The 14,954-nt window shown below is 43.2% G+C and overlaps 1 long non-coding RNA gene and 3 other non-coding genes across 5 annotated transcripts in view; all 4 read left to right on the forward strand.

The window, feature by feature from the left end:
- Window positions 1–9,868, forward strand: part of LOC103784048 (uncharacterized) — a 137,868-nt gene extending 128,000 nt beyond the window's left edge. For both annotated transcript variants that reach the window (XR_010109783.1, XR_010109782.1), the window contains one exon: window positions 258–9,868. This is a non-coding gene — a long non-coding RNA (uncharacterized LOC103784048). The remainder of the gene's footprint in view (window positions 1–257) is intronic.
- A 1,921-nt stretch (window positions 9,869–11,789) lies between these two features.
- MIR379 (microRNA mir-379) lies at window positions 11,790–11,848 on the forward strand. The gene has a single exon (NR_163066.1). It is a non-coding gene; the product is annotated as a microRNA mir-379 (primary transcript).
- A 1,208-nt stretch (window positions 11,849–13,056) lies between these two features.
- On the forward strand, window positions 13,057–13,112 carry MIR411A (microRNA mir-411a). The gene is given in 1 exon segment (NR_163109.1): window positions 13,057–13,112. It is a non-coding gene; the product is annotated as a microRNA mir-411a (primary transcript).
- A 404-nt stretch (window positions 13,113–13,516) lies between these two features.
- MIR299 (microRNA mir-299) lies at window positions 13,517–13,569 on the forward strand. The gene has a single exon (NR_163065.1). It is a non-coding gene; the product is annotated as a microRNA mir-299 (primary transcript).
- The last annotated feature ends 1,385 nt before the right edge of the window (window positions 13,570–14,954 follow it).

Genomic DNA, 14,954 nt, shown 5'->3' on the forward strand with positions numbered 1-14,954 from the left:
CCCTTCTCCAGACCTGTTCAAGACACCCCTAGCCCTTCTCCAGACCTGTTCAAGTGCCCTTTTCATCACTCCCCATGTGCAGTTCCATAGTTGTCCATTTCACATTGACTTCCATGTATCTGGAGGGCAGGAGCCAGCTCTGACCCAACTTGACATTCCCAAAGTACCCTCTCAGTGAATGTGGACGGGTCCCCCTGCCTTGTTAATAAGTCATGTGATTGAGCAGATTGTGTGACTTGCCCCTCTTGTCTTGGAAGGTCATCCTGCCCAGAGCTTGTGAAGGTGCAGTGGCCTGAGCCAGGCTTCCAAGAGGACAACCGTGATGGGCTCTGTGTGCATTGCTGGGTGAGCTCTGCCTTTCCTGGTTACACTCTGAATACTTGTGTACCTGTGACTAAGGGCCAAACTCAGACTAGATGATAGGTGATCAAAGATGGGCTTTGTGACAGGCTGGAGTGCCTGCGATGGCCTCAGAGAGGGGCTGGAATGCATGTGCTTCTCACCAAGAACATTAGCAAGCAGAGGCTGGGTCATTTCTGACAGCTGCTTCTCTGAGCGGAGGGCAGGGCTGGCTAGAGAAGTCCCTCATCTCTGGTCCCACCTAAGTGGTGGGAGGCGTGTTACTTTGCAGCTGACCAGATGCCAGCTTGAGATGGGGCTCAGAGTAACCTTCACATCCCTGCCCGAAGGCTCTTTTAAAAATTATGTAGCTAATTGCATTCTATTAACTTATTACCGTAATGGAGAGTGCAATAAGCAGGGGCCATGTACGTTTTCCCCATAAAATAACCTAAGCTAATGGCTAACATTTATTGCACCTAATTTTTACAAATATTTTTCCCATTAAAAAAGAAATACATGTTTATTATAAAAAGCTTGAAAAATATTGAACAGAACAAGTGTAACAGCAAGATTCTCCCTAGTTCCCCCACTCACAGATCACCATTGCCAACATTTTGGTGGCCAGCCTCCGCCTTTTGTTTTTTTTCTATAAATTAGGTGTGTACGTGTCTGTGTGTGCTTAATTGAGTTTATCATTGCCATTCTGTCTTTTATTTCCACTAATTATATATCCTGAACATTTCCCATGCCATTAAGCAATTTCTTATCTTGTGCTTTTTAGTGGTTACATAGGATTCTAGCAAATGGCTATATTGTAATTAATTTAATTGGTTTGCTTTTATTGAATATTTAGATCCATTTAGAGGTTGGATTGCGTAAGTTGGGGAGGACATCTTTGTTTATTCATTGTCATATATATGTCTGGCTCATTTTCTGCAGTTCATTCTAAATGTGGAATGTCGTGTCAAAAGGTGTGATCATTTCATGGTCAAATTGCCCTCTTAAAGCTTGTATCAACTTACGTTCTCAGAATTAGTTTGAGAGGTACTTATTTCTCTGGGAATTATCAAGGTTGTTCACCTTTGCCAATTTGTCAAAACACAGTATTTCGTTCTTTTCATTGGCAGTTCTTTTATTACCTGTGATAAAAAAAACATTTCCCCCGATCTCTTTTGGTTATCTGTATCTGAATTGCCAGTTCAGGTTTTTTTCATTTTTCATTTAGTTTTTATTTTTGTCGAAGTCATGCATATGCATCGTTTTAAGAGTCAGATAGTTCTACATGATCGTTGTAGAGCATCAGGCCTCCAACTCTCCCAATTCCACCCTAATATTCTGCTTAATGGAAGCAATAGTTTTTAACTCCTTTAACTATTCTCTTGACATTTACATCCATATGTTTAAGTAACATTGTTTTTCTCTTCTACTTCTTGATTTTCTTTTTCTTTTTTGAGGCTTAGGCATTATCGTGACTTTACAACTGTAGAAGATGAGGATTTGACTCCTTGGCCTCACCGCCCCCTCCTCCCTTCCTTCTGTGCGCCATCCTCAATATATTTAGTACATAGTTCGGGTTTGATCCAAATTGAGAGTTCATCTTTTTATGAGAGTGTAAGCATTCCTGAAATCTGAGCAACGCAGCACTACAATTTACCTTTCCTTCATGACTATTATTTTTCTCTTGGAGTTAATACTTATCTTGTATTTTTTTCTCTTAGATTGGTTAATTTTTTTTATGGGCCTAGCTGATTTATCCCTAGCCTCTCAATATATTCAAACACATTATTTTTAATTTTTTAAAAGATGTTTTATCCTATCTAGAAGTATCTTCCTAGAGCCTTCTGACTGGTTTTGTTATGAACTGGGTAATCTTTAGGGTTCTGGATACCATCTTGGAATCTCTTTCACATTCTCCTTCTGAGGATTCTTTTGATCCTCTCTCCTTAGCTGGATTTTGTAGATTACCTACTTTTGTAGATTCCATGTAATCATTCTTTTTGATTTACTCCTTTGTTTTGCTAGAGTGCATCCTCTAGCAGTTTCTGTAGAAATGCTTAATGGAAGGTAAATTTTTAGAGATCTTTCACATCTAAAAAGGAAAATGTCTAGCCCACACTGACATTGAAAGGTTGGCTGGGTATAGAATTCGAAGTTGGAAACCTTTGTTTATTTTGGCTCAGATTTTGAAAGCACAAATCATTATCTTGTGTCTTTCAGTGTTATTGGTGGGATGTCTTAAGTCTTTGTGATTCCTCATCCCTTCTATGTGATTTTTTTTCCTTCCTTTCTGGAACTTGTAGAACTTTCTCATTGTCTTCCGGTGTTTTAAAATTTCATGTGTTTGTGTCTTGATGTGTATCTATGTTTATCCATTTTTCCAGGTTCTTTTAACCTTGAAGACACTTGTCCTTCAGTTCTAGAAACTTGTCTTGAACAACTGGTTGGATCATTTCCTCACATTTGTTTTCTCTTCCTAGCATTTTCTTTTCTTTTCTTTTCTTTTCTTTTGTTTCTCTTTTCTTTCTTTCTTTTTTTTTTTTTTCTTGATGGAGTTTCACTCTGTTGCCCAGGCAGGAGTGTAGTGGCATGATCTTGGCCCACTGCAACCTCTGCCTCCTAGTCTCAAGCAATTCTCTGCCTCAGCCTCCCAAGTAGCTAGGATTATAGGCGTGTGCCACCACGCCTGGCTAATATGTGTATTTTTGGTAGAGATGGGGTTTCATCATGTTGGCCAGGCTGGTCTTGAACTCCTGACCTCAAGTGATCCACCCACCTTGGCCTCCCAAAGTGCTGGGATTACAGGCATGAGCCACCGTGCCCAGCCTCTCTCTTCCTAGCATTTCTATTGTTTGTATGTTGGAACTCCTGACTAGTTTTGTAATATTCCCATATTTTTCCTTTGATTTTCAACTTTTAATATTCATGTTCTGTTTCTAAGAAGGATTTCCCTATCTTTATGTTTTAACTTATTTTCATTTCTGCTTTCATATTTCTAATTTTTAATTTTTAAATTATATTCTAAATATTATATAACAGTTTGTTTTATGAATGCAATTGCTTCTTTAATATCTCTGATAATATTAATAATAGGTCTTTTGAAATTTTTTTCTCCCTGCAGAGCAGGCAAGCTTTGTTCAGTTTACCACTTAGAACTGGAAATCGTTTACCTATGTTGCTCTGTAGGTGTGTTCATTTTTTGTTTTGATTTTGTAAGACCTTTTTAACAAGAATAGTAACTCTTTTTCTATCATATGTTACCAGGATCCCCCACTGTTTCATCTGCCATTCCATTTCGTTGATAAATTATTTTTTATTTTAAAAATTACTATGTTCTAAAAATTTATCTTTAATTTTTCCTTACAGTTTCTTCACTTGCATTTTTCTTTTAGCTCAGAAAGTCCTTTCCCAAACTGAACTTTAATTTTTTTTTAGTTCTTTCATGATTTCATCTTTTATATTTGAATCTTTACTTATCAACTTAATTATTGTGAGAAATAACTATTTGTTCCACTTCCACATTTAATACATGCTAGATACTTTTATAGTTCGGGTTCTTGTTCTGGTTTTCTATTATCCATTGGTTTGTCATTGCTTTATTTTAGTATATTGTATTGTTAAAATGTGTTATTACTCGGTAGCAATAGTCTTCCTTAATTCTTATTTTTCAAGATTTTCTCCGTTAGTCTTATTTGTATATTCTTTCAGATGAACTGTAGTGATATTGTAAAGTTAAAAACATTCTTTATGGATATTGTGTGGAACCTTATAAAACTGTCAATTAATTTAAAGAGAGTTGATATTTTTTGAAACAGGCTTTGCATGATATTTTGAGTTTTATGTATACATATATATTCATAAGTTGTCGAATTCAACAGATTCACAATTTGTTATTTTTTATTTCAAGGAATTAAGTATGGCTTCTATTGTGAATTTGATCCACTTTCTTTATATTTTCTAACTGGTTGTTATTGGTATGTAGGGAAATGTCTGTATATTTATTGTTACTGTTCATCTCACTGAATTCTCTAATTTGTTCTACAAGTTTCTAGTTGAGTGTTTTGGAACTTCTAGGTAAAGAGTCATTCATGGCTGGGCATGGTGGCTAACGCCTGTAATCCCAGCACTTTGGGAGGCTGAGGTGAGCGGATCACCTGAGGTCAGGAGTTCGAGACCAGCCTGCCCAACATGGCGAAACCCTGGCTCTACCAAAAATACAAAAAACTTAGCTGGGCGTGGTGGTGGGTGCCTGTAATCCCAGCTACTCGGGAGGCTGAGGCAGGAGAATTGCTTGAACCCGGGAGGCGGAGGTTGCAGTGAGCCGAGGTTGTGCCACTGGACTCCAGCCTGGGTGACAAGAGCGAAATTCCATCTCAAAAAAAAAAAGGGTCATTCATATCTATATATAATGCAATTTTTGTCTGTCATTTTATCTCATCTATTTCTTTTCCTTTGGCTAGATCTTCTAAAACATTATATTATTGATAACAGAAATCTTGTCTTGTTTCTGGTTCACTTTTAAGTATGGTTGCAAATCATTTTTTAGTTGAGATTTTTTAAATAAATGAAGTATTTTTACCTAGTTTATATAAGACTTTAAATCAGGATTGGAGTTAGAATTTTATGAAATGCTTTTTTGATATCTGTAGATATCATGTTGTTTTTCTCTGTTGATCTGTTGATACAATAAACTAATGTTTTGTAACTTTGAAACATTTTTGGATTGAATTCTACTTGATTATGGTGTATTGTTGTTTTAATACACTACAAGATTTGCTGGGCTAATATTTCATTTAGAATTTTCCAAATCTATTTGTTGTTGAATTTGGGTGTCAAAGTTATGCTGACTTTGTAAAATAAATTAGGGAACATTCCATCTTTTTCTATGTTCTGTACCATATATGCATTATTTGAATGATTTAGTCCATGAAAGCTTGAAAGAACCCACCTATGTAACTATCCTGGGATAAGTCTTTGGTAACGTCTCTTATTTCTTCTGTATTTATTGGATTCTTTAGGTTTTCTACATCTTTAGAATTTTTGCTTCTTTTTCTAATATAGCTCAGTGTTTAAATGCGCAGGCACTGGAATCAGACAAATCGAGTTTAAGATTTTGGCTCTCTCATTTTCCATATGATGGGGAAACTGTGTCACCTCCCTAGTTCTTAGTTTCCTCACTTGTTAAATGGTTAAAACGAAAGCCTCCGAGGGCCCTAACAGGACCAGCATGAGGATTAAGAGATAAAGTACCTTGCACTGGTTCTGGCACATAATGAGTGCTCAATAATTTTTTAGATATTATTTATCCTAGAAAATAATAGATTTTTCTGAGATTTAAAAATTTATTCACATAGGATTATAAATAGTATTTTTATACTAGAATTTTAATGTATTTCTATGATTACTTCACTTTTGTCATTCTTAATTTTGTATGTGCATACTTTATCTCTTTTTTATTAGATGACCTAGAAGAATATCTGTTTTAGAGGTTTTTCAAAGAATCTGTTCTTGGGATAACTTGTCAGTTCAACTGGTTTTTGTGTGCCTGTGTTCAAATTAAATAATATCTGTCTTTATTGATTTCTTTCTTCTGCTTTCTTTAAGTTTGTTTTATGGATTTGTCCATATATGCCCTATTGTTATTCTTCTTTAATAATGAAAATATTTCATGGTATGAACTTGCTTCTGTTTGCAATTTTGACTGCATTTTCATGTGTCTTAATATGTGGTCTTCAGAACATTAAAATATTTGTTATAAGGCTTCTTGTTTCTTCTTGTTATTAGAAGAAATGATTATCTGAGTTAAATGTTCAAAAGTAGAGCTGATTTTAAAAAATTAATTTCTAATTTTTTAAAGTTGTAAGTTGTTTATACTTTTAATTCAATTGTGGTTATCTTTTATTGTGGCTTGAGAATGTGGACACATACATTCTACTTTGGGGGAATTTATTGATGCCTTTTTTGTGCATAATATAATTGATTTTGTAAATGATTTTTGTGGACATTTAAAAGTAAGATGTACTTGTTTATAAGGTATGGATTTTGATGTAAAGACATTTAGTTTTATTAGCTTTTTAGTCTTTATTTGGATTTTCTTAGTAAAGAATTACATAATCTATAAGCAACTGTATTTTGAATCTCAATCTAAGAGTTTACTGGATGTACCTGGTTTTTGTTTGTTTCATTACATTGGTTGGAACTTTTTGGACGGTGACCTAATGTTGATGAGATGGGCTTCTTTCCTGTTTTTCTCATGTTCTGTTAAGTTTGTTGTTGCTTCTAGATTTGAGGTATGTTCATCATTGACTTCTTACTTATTTGATATTTTTAGGACTGGAAGAGTTTTGGATACGATGTTTCTATTCTTTTTCCTTGTTTTGGTGCTATTTTATTTCTAATGCAAATGTTCATGAATGCTATGTCATTTTGTGGATTATACCTTCCCCCTCAGAGAGGTGTTTAATGACCTGAAATCACAGAAGCACATCTGTTTTCTTTTCATTTGTGTTCCTAAGCTAGGTAGCCTCACTTTCTCATGTAATTGTTTCTGCAAAGTGTTGTTTGAAAGTTGAACTGGAGACTTGCATGTTCCAAAGAGTTTTGCTCCTCAAGAGCTCAATCTTCCAGGCAATTTCTAACATTCCATGGATGTTCTTTAGTTTTGTTCTTTTCAAACACTCAGTCGACTGCCTTAAATTCAATTATCAAGGCCAAGGACTGGCCACGTTGGGTCCGCCTAACAATGTCCATGTTTATACTAATTTCTTAAGTATATAGGAGATCGGTGCTCTTACCACAGGTATCAGCAACTTTGTTTTTCCATTTTCCACTTATTTATAAAACAATGGGAGCAAAATGTAATTAAATACTTGCTTTCAAAGGCAGCCAAACCCTTTATTCAGACCAAATATTACCCAGAAGCCCCATAAGTAAAATAGATCAAGTCAGGGCTGCCTTGTTTCAGGGCTGTGCTGTGACCCCAAGCTGTTGGTGCTGGGCACCCTCCTTAAAATGCTATGGGGGACCCCAAATGCCCCTGAGAATACCCTTTGAAAGCCTCTGCAAAGAAATATTTAAAATTGCACAAGCAAACTGAAAAAAATGGCTATGTAGGCAAAACTGGGGGTGCCATTGACTGCTTGCTGGCAGTCAGCTTTTGTCTGCATTCCGTGGTTTGGAGGATGTCAGTGCATGATTGTGTGGGCTGCCTGGGATTCCAGTGCATGGAAATTGAGGCCATCCTATTTATCTGTGCCATCCCTCAACTTTGAATTTTCTTGAGTTAATTTATTTAAATTGTGTCTCAGATAGAAAACATATAGTTTCAGTTGGAGTCTTTTGACCCAAACTGAGCATTCTTTTTGGAAAGGATGTGTAACCCATTTACGTTTTGTATCTTAATTGTCATGTTTGCGCTTAACAAAAAATGTACATAATGCTTGTTTTATTTTTTTCACCCTTTTTTCCCTGCTATCTTTTGTTATCTCACAGAGACTACATTTTTTTAAAATTTTAATTTTCTCTGTGATTTGGAAAGTACATAACCAGCTTCTATGTCTGTTAGTGCTTACATTTCAATTTTTGAAAAACGACGCTTACATCTATTATTTCTCTATGGTAACAAATGAAATAGTATTCTCTGACTTTGCCCTTTGTGGAATAATTAAGTTTCATATTCATCTGCTTCCTCCCTTTCCTCCCACTGTTACGCCCTCCCAAACGCTAAGGAAGGTGTTGGTGAGTTTTATCCCTGCCTCCTCTACTCACCATCCCCCCAGTCCTGTGCCATGTGCTTTGGGGGGCACAAATGGCCTCTCTCTGCCTCTGTGGTCTGCCCCCCCCGCAGTAGGTGGGGCTACTTACTGTTTCTGGACTATAGATCGTGTAGACCTTGAATCCTACCACTTCATGCACTCTGGATTCACTGATCAACGTCATGTGGGTTGAGTATCTGTTTTTCCCTTATCCAGCCTGTGAGCCCCTGGAAGGCAGGAGCACTGAGTCAGTCTCAGCCTCTGCACAAGGCAAATGCTAGAAAATGCATCGATGGTTGAGTATCCGAGAGAGTACCTGAGGGAGCAAATGCGAGGAGGTGTAGCTGAGGAGTGGATGACTCTGCGAAGGAGTGGGTTCTTCAGGGAGAGGGGTGTGTGCAGGAGTGGATGAATCTGTGCACCTTTGCAAGAAAGGATGGATGAGGGAGTGGAACAGTGACTGGGGTCTGGGGACTGAGAACGGTTGCCAGCCATCTCCGGTCAGCAGGAGCTTCCAGGCCCAAGTTTGGTGTGTTGGGAGGCTGGGTGAGAAGGTGGGTCCACCCACCTCTCTAGATACCCAAGAGGCTAGTGGGGACCCAGGCCAATTTCTCCAGGAGGACATGGATGCTTTTGGGGTCTATCTCTTGTACTCCTTCCTTCCTCACCATGCTGTGGCATGCACGGCCACAAACTAGGGGTACAAAGCTGAGGCCAGCACAGCCCTTTCCTGCCCCAGAGGAGTTCCCACACCAAGGGGGGACCTGAGTGAGTTCCCCACCCGCCCCCCGACTGGAGCCTCCCCCTTGGCTCTTATGTTCTAGTCCCTTTATGTTTACATACCTCAAGAATCCGCCTTAGCTCCCCTCACCTACCTGCCATCTTCTTGGCAGCTTCTCTGTATCTCACTTCTTTGTGGCTCCCAACCCCACCACTCCACCCAGAGAGCTAGGTACAGATCATCAGGGGCCTCCACCAACTGGCAACTCAGAATCTCCACTCGGATTTCTTGGTGGCACTTCAACTTCAGCACACTTAAAACTAAGTGTGCCCCGCCAGCACGTGGTCCTCATCTAGTGACCCCCAGCTCCAAGAGCGGCCCCACCCTCGGCCAGCTCCCAGGCCAGACACCCGCAGGGACATCCGATGTTTTCTCATGGTCCACCATGCCTTGTCCACATCTGGGCTGTTGCCAAGTCTCTTGTGCTCTTCTTCCTAAATATTCGGAAACATGGCCGCTTTCCTGTCTCCATGACTCCTACCATCCTCTCTTTGGGGTCCTGTACTCTTTCTTCCTGCTCCTACTCCCAGCAACATCAGCCAGAGATTTCACATCAGCCAGAGAAATCTTGTAAAAATAGGAAGCTCGCTATGTCCTTTATCAGCTAATAATGGCTTCCCCTTAGCCTGAAGAGAAGTCGGAATTTTACCTTTGTTTTAAGGTCCTGAATGATCTGGTGCCACCCAGATCCTCAGACTCACTTCTGGCACATTTCTGGCTCCCCAGGCTCAATTCACATGGATACTCTTTCGGTTGCAATGCTCCATCCAGACCACACTCCATCCAGTTCATGCTCAATCCAGTCCACACCCCATCCAGTCCACACCCCATCTAGACCACACCCCATCTAGTCCACACCCCATCCAGACCACACTCCATCCAGTCCACACCCCATCTAGACCACACCCCATCCAGTCCGCACTGCACTCAGTCCATGCCCCATCCAGACCACACCCCATCCAGTCCACACTGCATCCAGTCCATTCCCCGTCCAGACCACACACCATCTAGTCCATGCCCCATCCAGACCACACACCATCCAGACCACTACTCCATCCAGTCCTCACTGCATCCAGACCTCAGTCCATCTATCTAGTCCACACCTCACCCAGACCAATCTCCATCCAGTCCACACCCCATCAAGATCACTACTCCATCCAGTCCACACTCCATCCTGTCTACACCCCATCCAGTCCACACCCTGTCTAGTCCACACCCTGTCCAGTACACACCCCATCCAGTCCACACCCCATCGAGTCCACACCCCATCCAGTCCACACCCCATCTAGTCTACACTCCATCCAGACCACACCCCATTCAGTCCACATTGCATCCAGTCCACACCCCATCCAGACCACACCTCACCCAGACCACACCCCATCCAGACCATACCCCATCCAGACCACAGCTCACCCAGATCACACCCCATCCAGTCCACACCCCATCCAGACCACACTGTATCCAGTCCACACCCCATCCAGACCACACCCCATCCAGACCACTACTCCATCCAGTTCATACTCCATCCAGTCCACTCTCCACCCCGACCATGTTCATCTGACCCATGCTCCATCCAGTCCATGCTCCATCTGGTCCTCTGCTTTCACCCTACAGTGTCCACTCTTGTCCTCTCTCTTCTTGGCTTAGTCCCCTCATCCTTTATCTTCTAATCTAAACTTCTGAGAAGTTTTCCCTGATTGGCGAGAGCCTCTTGTTAAATGCTCTCTGCTCCTTCACAACACTTTGGCCTCCTCACATTTTGAAACCAATTCTCTGCAATAACTACTTTAATGTTGGTTTTCCCCACAATGCTAGCAGCTGCAGGAAGGCAGAGACTGTGTCTTATTTACTGGTCTAGCTCCAGCACCTCACAGATGTTCAGTAACCACAAGTTTATTTCTATGAGTGACCACATGGAAAATGTGAGTGGGCTGGAGGAGAGGTGCAGGCAGGGTGCTGTGGAGGGTCAGGGATGCAAAGGCCTGAGTTGGCTGAGGTGGGGTCGGGGCTCATGGAAGAACTGCCATTTGGTTGGGCTTCAGAGAGATGTAAGCAGACATGGGCTCTGGGTGGAGGAGTAGTGCCAGCAAAGGCATGTGGACAATGCACAGGGTATGGAGGGTAATCTGTTAGACTAGACTAGCTCACGCTTGGAGGGAGCAGGGGAGCATGATGCCTTGAATGACTTCCTAAGGAGTTAGGACTTCAACAACTGAGTTGCAGGGCCCCGTCTACACTGGGGTTCAGGACTTCAGAGGACAACCGAGCCGTCCTGCAGGGCTGCTGAGGGTTCTGCCCTTGTCCTTTCCCTGGAGGCTAACAAATCATTGCTTTGCATTCCATTCACATGGGATAGTTGTGCCATGAAAGGGGATGGAGAAAATCAAGGAAGACCTCCTGAAGGAGGTAGAGAGGTTGATCAGGAGCTGGAGGAACGCACTGCCCACTCAGCTCTGTGGTTTGAGTCTCCAAAGGTGGTCTAGAGCATGGCGAGGACCATCAGAACTTGGGTGAGCTAGGAAAGTTTTTACCTAGAGGTTGAGGGTCCCCTTTTATATGATGAACTGTGCTCTTGGAGTGTCCCGTTTGCCATGCAGAACAAAACACTGCCCTTTATCTTGATGAAGAGATAGTTGACCACATAATGGCCAAAGCATGGTCAGTATTGCACATTTTGCCTTGTCGCAGTCTTTCCAAGTTGACATTGCCTTCCTGGAGGAATTACCACTTAGGGTAGAGGCACCCCTTCCCCCATCAGTGCCACTGCCCCACATTGGAGGAGGGGTTGTTTATGTTCACCATGTGCCTGCTTCCAATGCCAAATCCAGCCTCAGAAAGCTTTCTGGAAGTGACGCCAACTTCAGGGGCGAGGCCCTGGTTCTGGGGTCAGCACCATTCCGTGGTTCCTGAAGAGATGGTAGACTATGGAACGTAGGCGTTATGATTTCTGACCTATGTAACATGGTCCACTAACTCTCAGTATCCAATCCATCCTCGGAGGGCTTCCTGGAGGTGTTGCCAACTTCAGGGAAGAGAACACGTGTTTTAGCTTCAGCACTGCTCCACGGCAATTTCTGTGGCTCATGGTTGATGTCTGACTTGTGCAACAAGGCCTGGCTCTTCTGGGCACTAAATGCACTCTCTGGGGAGTTTTCTGGAAGTGATGCAACTTGGGCTCAAGACACCGGTTCCAGCCTCAGCCGTGGTTCTGGAAGAGATGATTTGCCATGTGGCCTATGCGAAAGGAGGGATTTGTGTGAGATGGGCTACCACTTCCCAGTAGCCTGCCAGCTTTGGAGGGCTTCGTGGAGCCAATACTACCTTCAGGGGGACCCACCAGTCCATCCTTCATTCTGCTGTGTGGCATTGAAGAGTTGCTTTCCTGTGTTGAAGTTTTCTGTTTATACCAATGTCCACCTCTGATCAATCTTACATTCAGTCTCAGGGTTTTCCGGAGGCAGTGCCAAGTCTGGGAATGAGACAGTGGTTCTGTCCTTAGGGAGGTGGTTGACCAAAACAACTCCTGCTTTGTTCATGAAGATGGCATGGTGGTTACTGCTCAGAATCTAATCCAACCTAAGAGGACCTCCCGGAAATGCCCTTGGTATTGAGGCAGATATGGCCTTAGGACACTTTTTTTTTTTTTAATGCCCAAGACTAGAGCTCACTAATAGGTAAGATCTGGGCCTCAGGTGCCCAGTACTGTTTCCTTGGCCTGGTCAGTGTAACTAGATGGATGTTCTTTGGTTGCACGTGGGCCATTTTGTATTTCTGATTTTCTCCCCACTCCCCTAACCAGCTCTGTTAGCCATGTGCCATGTCCTCCCTCCCATCTACCCACTCCTTCAGACCCAGCACAGTGCGCCTGGCACACAGCAGGCACTTAATCAGTATTTATGGAGTGATGAAATCCATGTCATCGTCCACTTCTTCTCAGTGGGACTTTCGGCCTCGAAGGGCTTCCTGGAGGAGTTGCCAGTTTTGGGGATGAGCCACTGCTTCGAGCATTCATGTCAACCCCCGACCATGAAGACGAGACTCCTGGCCTGTGTGTGCTTGTCGCATGATGCATGTGCTGTGCTCAACCTCCCTTCTGGTTCCACCCAGCTCAAGGCCTTGGAGGGCTTTCTGGATGTGTCCTGAGCCTTTGTCCTCGGCATCTCTGTGTGGTACTTGGAGAGATAGTAGACCGTATAGCGTACGCTTTATCTGTGACGTATGTAACACGGTCCACTAACCCTCAGTATCAAATCCATCCCCGAGGCTCCTGGAAACAACGCTGTCTTCGGGGAGGAACGGTTGGACCCACCACCACTTGTCCATGACACCCGAAGAGATGGTTTTCTGTATGGCATGTGTTTTTCTGCATGATGCAAAATGGCATAATCTCGCTCCTCTTAAATCAAGTTCTGCCTTGGGAAATCGCGCCATCCCTGGGGAGGAGACCTTGATTCTTCCCGGAATCAGTGCCATTCCATGGTGCTCAATGACGTGGTTGACTACGCTACGCTTATTCAGTAGACACCGTGACCTGCTTCTTCTCAGCGTCAAATGCAGCCTGGAAGAAGCGCCCTCAGGCAACTTCGTGGACATGAGCCTTCTTCCAGCCACCACCACCACCATCGTGCGGTACTTGAAGAAATGGTTTACCGTCCCACATACATTTTGAATATGTATGTGGGACGGTAAACCGCTTCTTGGTATCCAGCCCAGCCATCCAAACCTCCCTGGAGAAAGCCTGGAGTTAGAGGAGAGCCACGGGTCTCGGCATCCGCCATGCCACGGCACTTGGTGGAATGGTAGACTCTTAGATGTGTGCTTTCTCTGTCAATGCTTGTGACGCGGTCTTCTCCTCAGTGCCAAACACAGCCTCCAGTGACTTCCTCAGGACAAGGATGACCTCCAGGAAGGTGTCCTGCTGCCCACGTTGGCACATCCCTCTGGAGTAATTGAAGAAACGGTGGCTGGTGCCGCAAATGTTCATGAACGAGGGATGTGAAACAGGTCACCTCTCATCCTCAAAGCCCTCCTCAGATGACTTCAGGACAGTACGCCCATGTAGGAGCAGATATGGGTCCAGGAGATGATGCCCCTCCAGGTACTTGAAGACGCACTGACTCGTTTTTGTCTTTGCTGATGCGTGTACAGTCTATCTTTTTTCCATCTCAAGTCTAGCCATCTCGGGGGAAGATGTCCCAGCTCTGGACTCAGCACTGATCCTCATGAAGAGCTGCTCGACCCCATCGTGTACGTTTACAGAGGAAGTGCCTCCATGGCCCACTTCTTCCCTATCTCCATCCCAGAACCCTTGCTTGGAGAACTTGCTGAAGAAGCTGCCAGCCTCAGGGACAGAGCGCTGGTTCTGGCCTCTTCACTGACCTCACGGTACCTGAAAAGGGTTCAGCCACACTGCATGTCTTTTCCCCATGACGTATGTAACATGGTCTACTTCTTTTCAAGTATCCCATTCAGCCTGGAAAGTCTCCAGGGAGGTTATGTTAAGCTTAGGAGACAAAGCACCAGTTCTGGTACAAGTACTGCCTCGGGGTACTTGGTAGAAGTTGGCCATGCTTCATATGTTTTACTTACAACGCATGTTACTTCGTCCACCTTCCTATAACAGCGTGCACCTCGGGGGGCTTTCTGTAGGCAGTAACGAGTGTCAGTCATAGCACTAGTTCCAGCATCATCTCCATTCTTGAGGGGCTCCTTTGTGCTGCGTCCACTGCATCTGTGGCAGACATTGCATGGTGGCCTCTTCTCAATACTGCATCAGGCCTCAGGGGGCTTCCTGGAGGTGATGCTAGCGAGAGGAAAGAGACACCGGCTCTGACCTCAGCCCTCTCCAAGGTACCTGAAAAGATGGTTGACCATAGAACATGCGCTATCTCTGTGTCGTATGTAATATGGTCCACATCTTCTCAATATCAAATTCAGTCATAGAGGGCTTCCCAGAGAGAGGCAAAGTCACCTTCGTGGGAGACACACTGATCTGGCTTCAGCGCCATTCCACAGTACTTGGAGAGATGGTAGAGCATAAAGCATATGCACTGTTGAATGACAGATGTAGCATGGTCCAC

The sequence above is a fragment of the Pan paniscus genome, chromosome 15 (assembly GCF_029289425.2).
Source record: "Pan paniscus chromosome 15, NHGRI_mPanPan1-v2.0_pri, whole genome shotgun sequence".
Taxonomy (NCBI): domain Eukaryota; kingdom Metazoa; phylum Chordata; class Mammalia; order Primates; family Hominidae; genus Pan; species Pan paniscus.